The sequence below is a fragment of the Panthera tigris genome, chromosome B1, assembly GCF_018350195.1.
Source record: "Panthera tigris isolate Pti1 chromosome B1, P.tigris_Pti1_mat1.1, whole genome shotgun sequence".
Lineage (NCBI taxonomy): Eukaryota > Metazoa > Chordata > Mammalia > Carnivora > Felidae > Panthera > Panthera tigris.
The window spans coordinates 191,900,153-191,909,703 of NC_056663.1; the positions used below are offsets into that span (position 1 = coordinate 191,900,153).

Sequence of the window (9,551 nt, forward strand, 5' to 3'; positions counted from 1 at the left end):
ACTACAAAGTTGGTACACGTCTGTCTTCAAGTCCCCCAGCTTTCTAGGGCCATTCATTCTTAAAAGGAACTTACTTAAGGACATTAGGCAGCTCTAGAACCTCTAGGAGGACCAAAGAGTCACGTTTGGAGCCATCTAAGGACAATGCTCCCCGTTACACAAGGAGTCCCGCCCACTTGGCTTGAGATTACTGGGAGGGGTTGTTAAAGCCTTGTGTCTTTCTTCACATCATAGTTCTTTTTTTTTCTTTGTTAAATAATAAGAACTTTATAGGCCAACACTCACCCCATTTTTGTCTAGCTCTCAGGGCGGGCAGAGCTCAAGTCAGAGCTTCCTGTAGTAACTCCCCACTGCCCTTTTGGAATGGCCTTATTTATGTGGAGTAAACTTTACAAAACCAGGTGGAAATCCCAAGTAAGGTGGACAAATGAGGCAGAAAGCATAACACGCAGCCTCAGTCAATTGCTGCCAGATCAAGGTACAAACACAGAATAGCTCTGGCCTTTTAAATAGTCCCTGGGTTATCAAAAGTGAATGTCTGCTGCTTTACTTGTGTCTTCTGAGGTCATCGTTTCCTTAAATATCCTAATAACATTGTCTGGGCCCCAGTACCATATACTTCAGGAAACCCTGCGGCCATCTTCCCCTGACACAGGCACACACATACAGGCACCACAGGCACACACTTTTCCCATCCCTGCGTCACTATCCCCAAGGTACCCCAGGGAGCTTGCTTCTAGTGCTCAGCGCAACCTCTGACTTACCCCTTTCCCCGCTCCTCTGCTCTAAGATTGTTGGTGTCATGGATATTATGGGTGCTCAATCAAAAGGGAGATACTTCATCCAGGAGATTAAGTTTCTCCCATCCCCCCTTCAGAGAAGGGGACAATGACTCACAGACACAAGTTTTAGAAAACCACAACTCTTGCCTCAAGGGGGGACCGGCTCTATGGTGCAATTCACGCTCCGGAGCGTCCCTGTGGAATCGGCCCCAAGTTAGTCCCTGATGAAGCCATACCCCTGCCAGGCCTTCTTCTCTCATCCCTCTCTCCTGAGGACTCAGTACCTCCATTCATTCCCTACATCACGTTCATGGCAATTCCTGTCTCAGGCTCTGCTTCTGGGCAACCCGACCTGACACAGTTGTGTTCAGTAGATTTTTTCCTGAAGGAGGATGATGATCCAACATAGAACAGCAACGTTTGGATTTGAATTCAGTGCCACGTTGGTAAAACAAGGACTACCAGAGTGGACAACCACAGGGCATGCCCCCCTCTTCTCTGTGTAGTACAATAGGATGATGTCATATCTCTTTTGTAGTTTGAGGGGCTTTTATTCTGTCCTCTCTTAACTGCTTCCTGGGGAAGGAAATGAGCACTCAAAGAAAGGGACAGAAAATCGTTAGTGCAGGGCCCTCCCAGAGTTTGACAGGTGCATTATTTTAAATGTTTCTAAAAGCTTTTTTTTTTTAATTTTTTTTTTAACATGTATTCATTTTTGAGAGAGACAGAGCATGAGCAAGACAGGGGTAGGGAGAGAGGGAGACATGGAATCTGAAGTAGGCTCCAGGCTCTGAGCTGTCAGCACAGAGCCCAATGTGGGGTTCAAACTCTCGTAAACAGTGAGATCATGACCTGCGCCAAAGTCGGATGCTTAACTGACTGAGCCACCCAGGCGCCACTCTAAAAGCTCTTGAAGTAAAGACAAAACACAGGAATGAGATCATTAGACCCCTGAAAATCTGCCTTTCCCCGAACTCATTTCTCCCATTTTCTTCCCCAGCCACTTTTATCCACAAAGTAAAGAACCTTTCCCTCAATTCGTTTAGGGACCGTGGCAAGTGTTGCAAAGTGGAATGTGTGACGCTGTGAGGGAAGGCATGTTAAAAAAAAATAACAACAACAGCGACAACAAAATGCTGAGTGAATTTGAAGATCGAATTGGCTTTATTCAACAATTCACAAATCACGCAGCATCCCCTCTAGCAAGTAAAAAGGAACTCTGAGGAAGTGTACAAAATGGAAAGCTTTTATAGGTAGATGGGGGTAGAAAAGGAAGTTTTAGTAGAGTGGACTGTTTCGGCCAGGCTTCTTTTGGGGGAAGGGCGGGGGTCTATCATGCAGATCACCTCACTAGGGCTGATCGGGTAATTCCAGGTTGACTGGGTAAACATCACATTCCCGGGAGAAGCTGAAACTGCAAATTGGGGAGGTATTAAGTCTTGGTTTGTTGACGTTGGGCTTAAACTAAGTAACTCCTTTTGGGGCCTGTTGTCTCTTTTTCTTTCTTTCTTTTTTTTTTTTAATTTTTTTTTTAACGTTTATTCATTTTTGAGACAGAGAGAGACGGAGCATGAACGGGGGAGGGGCAGAGAGAGAGAGGGAGACACAGAATCAGAGGCAGGCTCCAGGCTCCGAGCCATCAGCCCAGAGCCCGACGCGGGGCTCGAACTCACGGACTCACGGACCGCGAGATCTTGACCTGAGCTGAAGTCGGACGCTTAACCGACTGAGCCACCCAGGTGCCCCTCTTTTTTTTTTTTTTAAGTTTATTTATTTATTTTTGAAAGACAGAGACAGAGAGAGAGAGAGAGAGAGAGAGAGAGAGGATTCCCAAGTAGGCTCCACACTGTCAGCACAGAGTCCAACGTGGGGCTGGATCCCTTGAACCATGAGATCATGACCTGAGTGGAAATCAAGAGTCAGAGGCTGAACCGACTGAGTCATCACGTGCCCCTGTCTCTTTCTTTAACGGGTGTACAGGGATCTGGTCATGAGGAAATCCTGTGAGAACTGAGATACACAGGATGGGGTGATTTCCTCCTTCACGGGGCACCGGTGGTGTGGGGTGAACACGCACATTTCGAGGGCAGCTGGGTTAAGTTGGTGGGATGTATAAATTGCCCCGGGGCCCATAGACAAGGAAGCAACCAACATTACTTGAAGAGGAGGAGGGAGAGGTCAGAAGCATTTTTACAGAGTATATGACATCTGCTCTGTGCCTGGAAAGATGAGGTGGATTACCAAGGAGGAAAGGAGCAAGAGGGAAATCCCAGCAAGAGAGCCCACAAGGTACAGAGATGTGAACGCAGATGGCGGTGCTGGGACCAGGTGAGCACAGAGTCCTGCAGAGACATGGCAGGAGACGACCCTGGGCAGAACCAGCTTGCGAGGGTCCAAAGCATCCCGGAAATTGTTCCCTGGAAATTGTGGGTGGTGCCTGGCTCATATATGTTATAGAGGCCAATCTGCCTAGCATGTTGGAGATAGAGAGAAATTGAGAAAGAGAAATGAGAAGGTAGTGAAACCAGTTAGGAGGCTTTTGAAATGTCTCTAGAGCTTATTGGGTATTTATGACACGCTAGGCACTGTTCCAAGCATTTTCCACATTTGATTTCACTTAATCCTCGCCATGACTGAATGTGACAAATGCTGTTGTGCGCAAATAACAGGGGGAAAGTGAAGCACAGGGGGGTTAAGTGAGTTGCCAGGGGGTTAACGCTAGTGAATACAGAGCGATGAATTAAACCCAGGGAGTCTGACTCCAGAGTCCGAAGGCCTTTCTGCTCCACTCGGCTGAAATTGTCCAGGCAAGACCCATGGAAAAACTGTCCTAGGGCAACAGAGGATGGAAGAGCTGGGGACAGAACAAGAACGTCTGCAGGGTGGATACAGGTGAGGCAAAGAAGGAAATACAAATAACTGACGTTTCTAGTTTTCAGTGAACCAAGGAAAGGGGATCGGAATTCACACGAGAAGGTGCAACAGCTTCGGGGGTGAAAATACTATCATTGCATGAGGCGCGCTACATTTGAAAAGCGTGGGAGACTTTCCGGTGAACCCCTGGGAAATGTGTGATATACTCCCAGTCTCTCCTTCCTCTGTCCGAAGATACCCTCTCCGTCTTCCACGACTGGACATCATCACACTTGCTCTGTCCTCTGCTCTGTCAAAATGTCTTCGAAAGGAAGTGCCCGCTAGAGGTGTGCAATATTGTGATTGTATAAGAAAAAATGTATTTGTTCTTCATCCTGGTTCCTGGCAGAGTTCCCAAAACCCTTGGAATTTCCTAAGGGTTGGGAATATTAAAGGTGCCTTTTATATGTAAAAGAGGTGTCTTTGGAAAGTAGCTAAGGATGGGAGCTGGCTGGGAGGGGAACAGACCATATAATTAGAGGGTTGGAACTTTCAGTCCCATCCTCTGACTTCCAGGGAGGGGAGAGGGGCTAAAGGTTGAGTCGGTCGCGAATGGCCAATGGTTTAATCAACAATGTCTATGTAACTAAGCCTCCATAAAAACCCGAAGGGACAGGGTTCAGAGAGCTTTGAGATTGGGGAACTAGAAGGCTTCCATGTGTCACTGTACCAGGCCCCAAACTCTACAGGAACAGACGCTCCTTTGTTAATGACTTTGTCCTATGTATCCCTTCATCTGGCTATTGATTTGAAACCTTTAATAGCCTTTTCATAAATTGGTAGATTAGTGAATAAACTGCTTTCCTAGGCTCTGTGAACCGCCCTAGCAATTTAGTCAAACCCAAGAGGAAGTCTTGGGAACCTCTGATTTATAGCCAGGCAGCCAGAAGCACAGGTGACAGCCTGGACTTACAACTGGCATCTGAAGTGGGGACAGCCCTGTGGGACTGAGTCCTTAACCTATGGAATCTGATTCCATCTCTGGGTAGACAGCGTCAGAATTGAGGTGATTTGTAGAACACCCAGCTGGCGTCAGAAGTTTGCTTGATATGCGGTGGGGGGGAACCCACACATTGGAATTGACACCCCAAAATCCTAAGATGCCATTTACACACTGAGGTCAGCACGTGCTCTCCTACTGGTGGCTCTGAGTGAAAGGCTTACCTCTGTCAAAGGAATCAGTAACAATCAAGAGAATATGCTGGAGAGGAGGCTTCCTGGTATCTTGAGACTCTACCCTGCTTACGTGGACAAGTCAACCCTACCTACCAAGACAAACCTAAATGGCCACACAGATCAGGGTCTCCCATTAAGTAAGCCAATGGCTGTAGACCAACAGGGGTATTTCGTGGAGTCCTCTCATGGGGCACAAAAGCATAAGGAATAGGGAACACTTTGGAATGTCAGTTAACTCCTTAAAGGACATCCAGGACTTCTTTCAAAAATATTCTTGGAGCTCCTGGGTGGCTCAGTTGCTTAAGTGTCCGACTTCGGCTCAGGTCATGATCTCATGGTTTGTGAGTTGGAGCCCCACATCGGGCTTTCTGCTGTCATGCAGAGTCTCCTTCAGATCTTCTGTCTCTCTCTCTCTCTCTGCCCCTCTTCTTCTCTCTCTCTCTCTTTCACTCTCTCTCAAAAACAAACATTTAAAAACATATTCTTATTCAGGGGACTATCTTTTTAAAAACTCAAGCATCTCTTTCCTTCTCTTTTCATGTCTCCCTCTCACCTCCTCCTACCTTCCCACCTCTCCTCCTATTTTTCTTTTTTATTAAAATAAAGTTAGTGACAGATACAGAAGACTATGCATTGTGCCATTATTTATCATAGCAGGTTAGAAATAATCCAAACGTTCATCAATAGAGGACTTATAAACTATGATATGTTCCCACGATTCTGTATATTGAGCCTTAAAGAAAAATGAAGTTCCCTATCTACCTATCTGTGGATAGAAAGATAAATTGTTATGCACAAAAAGCAAGGTCCAAACTGCTAAGTCATATGCCACCTTTCATATATATATTCTTACATTCACAAAAAGAGACGCTGGAAGAATAAAGCAGTAGCAAAATTAATTCCCTGTAGACAGCTGCAGCAAACAGGGTGGAGGGTATAAAGGACGGAAACTAGAGTGCCCTGTGTCTAACTACATGATTTTGACTTCGGAGTCACATAAATGTTACAAATACTCAAAAGGCAAAATTAAATGTAAAGAAAAAAAAAAAGCAATGAAAATACTTCATGAAGAAATTAGGACTATTTTACAGAAGCGATTCCCATGGAGAAATCAAACCGTGGCGTTCGGCCCCCTGAATAGATTCCCAAAGTAGGGGAACCCATGAGTGTCTGGTCAAGCCTCTGCATGGCTTTCCTAGGATCGGTGTCAGATGAGAGTGAAGGACTGTGGCAGAAAGACGATGGGGAATGGACAGAGAAAGACAGTATGGCTCAGGAAGAGAACGGCCAAGACGAAGGGACAAGAGGACAGGAAGGGAGGAACAGCAGGGACAAGACAGCACTTCCCCAAACCTTCTCTCCACCAGTTTGCAAACTCTCCCTCAGTCTTGCCTGAAATCTTTGTCACTCACCGCTACTTTTTTTTAAGTTAAAAATACTTTTTTCTAAATATTTAGAGAAGACTCTCTATTAGCAGTTGTGCTTGTGGGGCAGGGTGCTGTTTTATGACACTAATAGGTGACTTTCCTCTCCCGGTGAGTTCCTCCTTCTCTCCCAGCTCCCTGCTGGACTGAAGCAGGAGGCAGCTGTGGGTTCACTGCCTCGAGGAGCAGATATGGAGGGTAGAAGATAAGGGCCTGCCTGGCTAACGTTCACTGCCCCACCCCCCACCCTAGGAGCCCATGAGGAAGAAGGGGGAAATGACATCTGGGGTTCTGAGAACACGATCTATCATTCCAGGCAGGGAGGGAAACACTCGTGCCAGAAATTGTTACATGGGGCACCTCCGCGGTTCAGTCGGTTAAGCGTCTGACTTTGGCTCAGGTGGCAATCTCACAGTTTGTGAGTTGGAGCCCTACATCAGACTGTCAGCGTAGAGAGCCCACTGAGGATCCTCTGTCCCCCTCTCTCTCTGCCCCTCCCCCACTCATGCTCTCTCTCTTTCAAAAGTAAACATTAGAAAAAAAAAGAAGAAATGGTTATAGGCCCAGAAGCCTCTGGGCAGAGGGCTCCAGGGGCAGCCTAGCCAGAGTCCTGTGCTCCAGGCAAGACAGGGAAACACGGCGAGACCCATTAGATATAAAGCATTGTGCACAGGGAACTTTGGGGACTGGAAACAAAGATTAAATGGGTCCCCACCCATTGTTTGGTAGGCCACAAGATCCAGGAACTGTGACATGTGTCAGAGAGAAAGTGCAGAAAAACCCCGGATGGAGTGAGGGTTTCCTCCCCTTTTCTTTCTCCAACGCTCTGTTCTAATGTGAGTGTAAAGTTCATATTAAATTGGTTTAGAGATGATTTTACTGTAGTGTTCATTACACATCTCCATCTGGGGGATGAAATGTGTGCCCAAGACCTCTGATTTTTTTCTCCACCTCATCAGACATGCTTAGACCCCCAGGGGAATAGCAGCTTGGTGCACAGAAACCAAGCAGGGTGTCTCTGGCTTTCTCAGGGCTCCCCCAACCCCTTGCTGTCCTGCCTCAGTGTCCCATCCACATGCAGGGTGCCAAGTGCTCGGACCCGGAGGCAGTGGCATGTCAGTTGGGGTCAGGAAACGGCAAAGCACACAAAGGCAGAAGCTTGGAGAACTTGTCAGGGAGAGATGCAGATTGACCCCTCAGTCCACCTTTATTTTATTCATGTGCCCACAACTAAATTCCACAGAGGTCAAACAAACACACTTCGCTCCAGAACAGCCAACAGGATTGTCCTGCACTTCATCCCGAAGGTTAACATCGACAATAACAGGAGAACAGGGACAGGGTGAAAGGGGATACTAGCTAAAAATATTCAAAGAGAATGCCCTTTCTTTGGAGTCCTGCAAGTTCAGGAGCTGATCTTGGTCATGACCTATGGAGACAGGTTTTCTTTATGGGAATCACCATCTTGGAACCTATCCACCTCCATAAATAAAGTTAACCTTTGGAACTGTGTGAACTGGCACATGAAATAATTACATTGGGATAAGAAGCCCACACTTCATATGTTCAATTGACCTCATAAAATTGTTATAGATTTAAAAAAAAAATAAAATTAAGTTAAGGCAACCTCCCAGTCGCTGCTTACCTAGACGAACTGGTTCTTTCCCTTGCCTGTCTGTCACACGATATTGCAACAGAGATTTGCTCACCTGCCAGGACATGAGCTCTGAGAGCACAGAGACATTGTCCCTTCATAGTTTAACCGCCACGGCTTACCACCGTGCCTGGTGCTGTTAAGTGCCCAACAATTATGAAGTGAAGAGACAGATGAATGGCTAGGTGGGCGCTCCTAGATGGACAGATGGCATGTGCCTTGGCAACTGCCCCATTATGTGGGAGGCAACCCAGGTTTTGCCGTAACTTGTGTAGTCCCACGACAAATGGAAGGAGCAGGGAACGGGCGGGGTCATGGCAAAGTGGTGTTGTTTTCTGTTTTATCTGCCCTGTGAGTGGTGGATCTGAGTAGATGTGGTAAAATGCCCAGCTCACAACTGTCGAGCGAGGATATTGCAGCATTATCTGATGCCGTGGGCAGAATGTGGCGACAGGGCATTTTCGAAGCAGTAATTTTCAAGGGTCAGGGCAGTTGATAGTATCGTGGGTTTAAGGACAATACTTAAGATCCCCTCGACTGAGGTGTGTGAGTGCCGAGCAAATGGTAATAGTTCAGGGTAGAGCTCCGAGTCCAGTCAGGATTCAGGATTATTTGGGAGACACCAAACTAGGAGCCCAGTTGGATGGGCTGATTTATGATGGTTATGTCTTCTGGGGCACATGGCCGCTGATGCCTCACTGGATATGGAGCTTTAAGGCAGCAAGACTGATGTCAGATCCCACCCCCAGACAGCAGGACAGTTCCATCGCACTCTTTTGGGGATCCCATTCCAATTCTCATGTACGTTCATCCTCTCCCTCCAACAATCAGTGCATAACCACGCTCAAGGCTCTCTCCTACTAAAAGGAAATAAATAAACTAGTTAATAAATAAACATACTTACCTTCTTACAGCCAACAATGGCTGTACGATGGTCTCCGTCCTTCAGTTCCTTTTCACTCCTCTGACGAATATATCCAGCTGGGTATTTCTTTCTCCACTCCTGAGATGTCTCTCACTGAGCACAGTGATGATGTTGTTGCTAAATCCAAAGGACGCGTTTCAGTATGGGTCCTACATGACCTCTGCAGCATCCATCGTCACCCACCATTCCGTTCCTTGACCTGGCTTCCATGATAATGCCTCCCGCGGGCTTCTTCCTACCTCCTGCCTCTCCCTCATTTTCTCCTCTTCTAGCCATTTCTTTCCCAAATGTTGGTGCTCCTCTTAATGTTCCTGGGTGCTCTTCTCTCATGGTCTACACACACTCTTGTGAGGTATCACCTCTTCCCTTGGCCTCAACACCCAGATGAAAATGACTCTCAAATTTATTTTTGATGCCAGGTTTCTCTCCACACTCCCCCTAGCTGTCCAGAAATATCCTGTGCCCTGGACACCTCCCCTTGGCTATCCATGGGCTGAAGCGTGCCATTTCTATTCTGTCATTTTGAGTCAATTTGATCTTAAGCACCAAAATGAAACTGACAAGGGCCAAAATGATACACAGTAAAATTGGTTATAGATAAAAAGCTTACTTGAGAATCACATACTGTTGGTAAATGTGAAAACCGCAAAATTTACTTCGGGAAAATACTGGGCTTG

The 9,551-nt window shown here is 46.7% G+C and overlaps 1 long non-coding RNA gene across 1 annotated transcript; it reads right to left on the reverse strand.

Annotated features, from left to right (window-relative positions):
• Positions 1-1,986: 1,986 nt before the first annotated feature.
• On the reverse strand, positions 1,987-9,551 carry LOC107180686. Its single transcript, XR_001511441.2, has 3 exons — positions 9,485-9,551; positions 8,854-8,991; positions 1,987-2,196 (listed from the first exon to the last, which is right to left on the reverse strand). It is a non-coding gene; the product is annotated as an uncharacterized LOC107180686 (long non-coding RNA).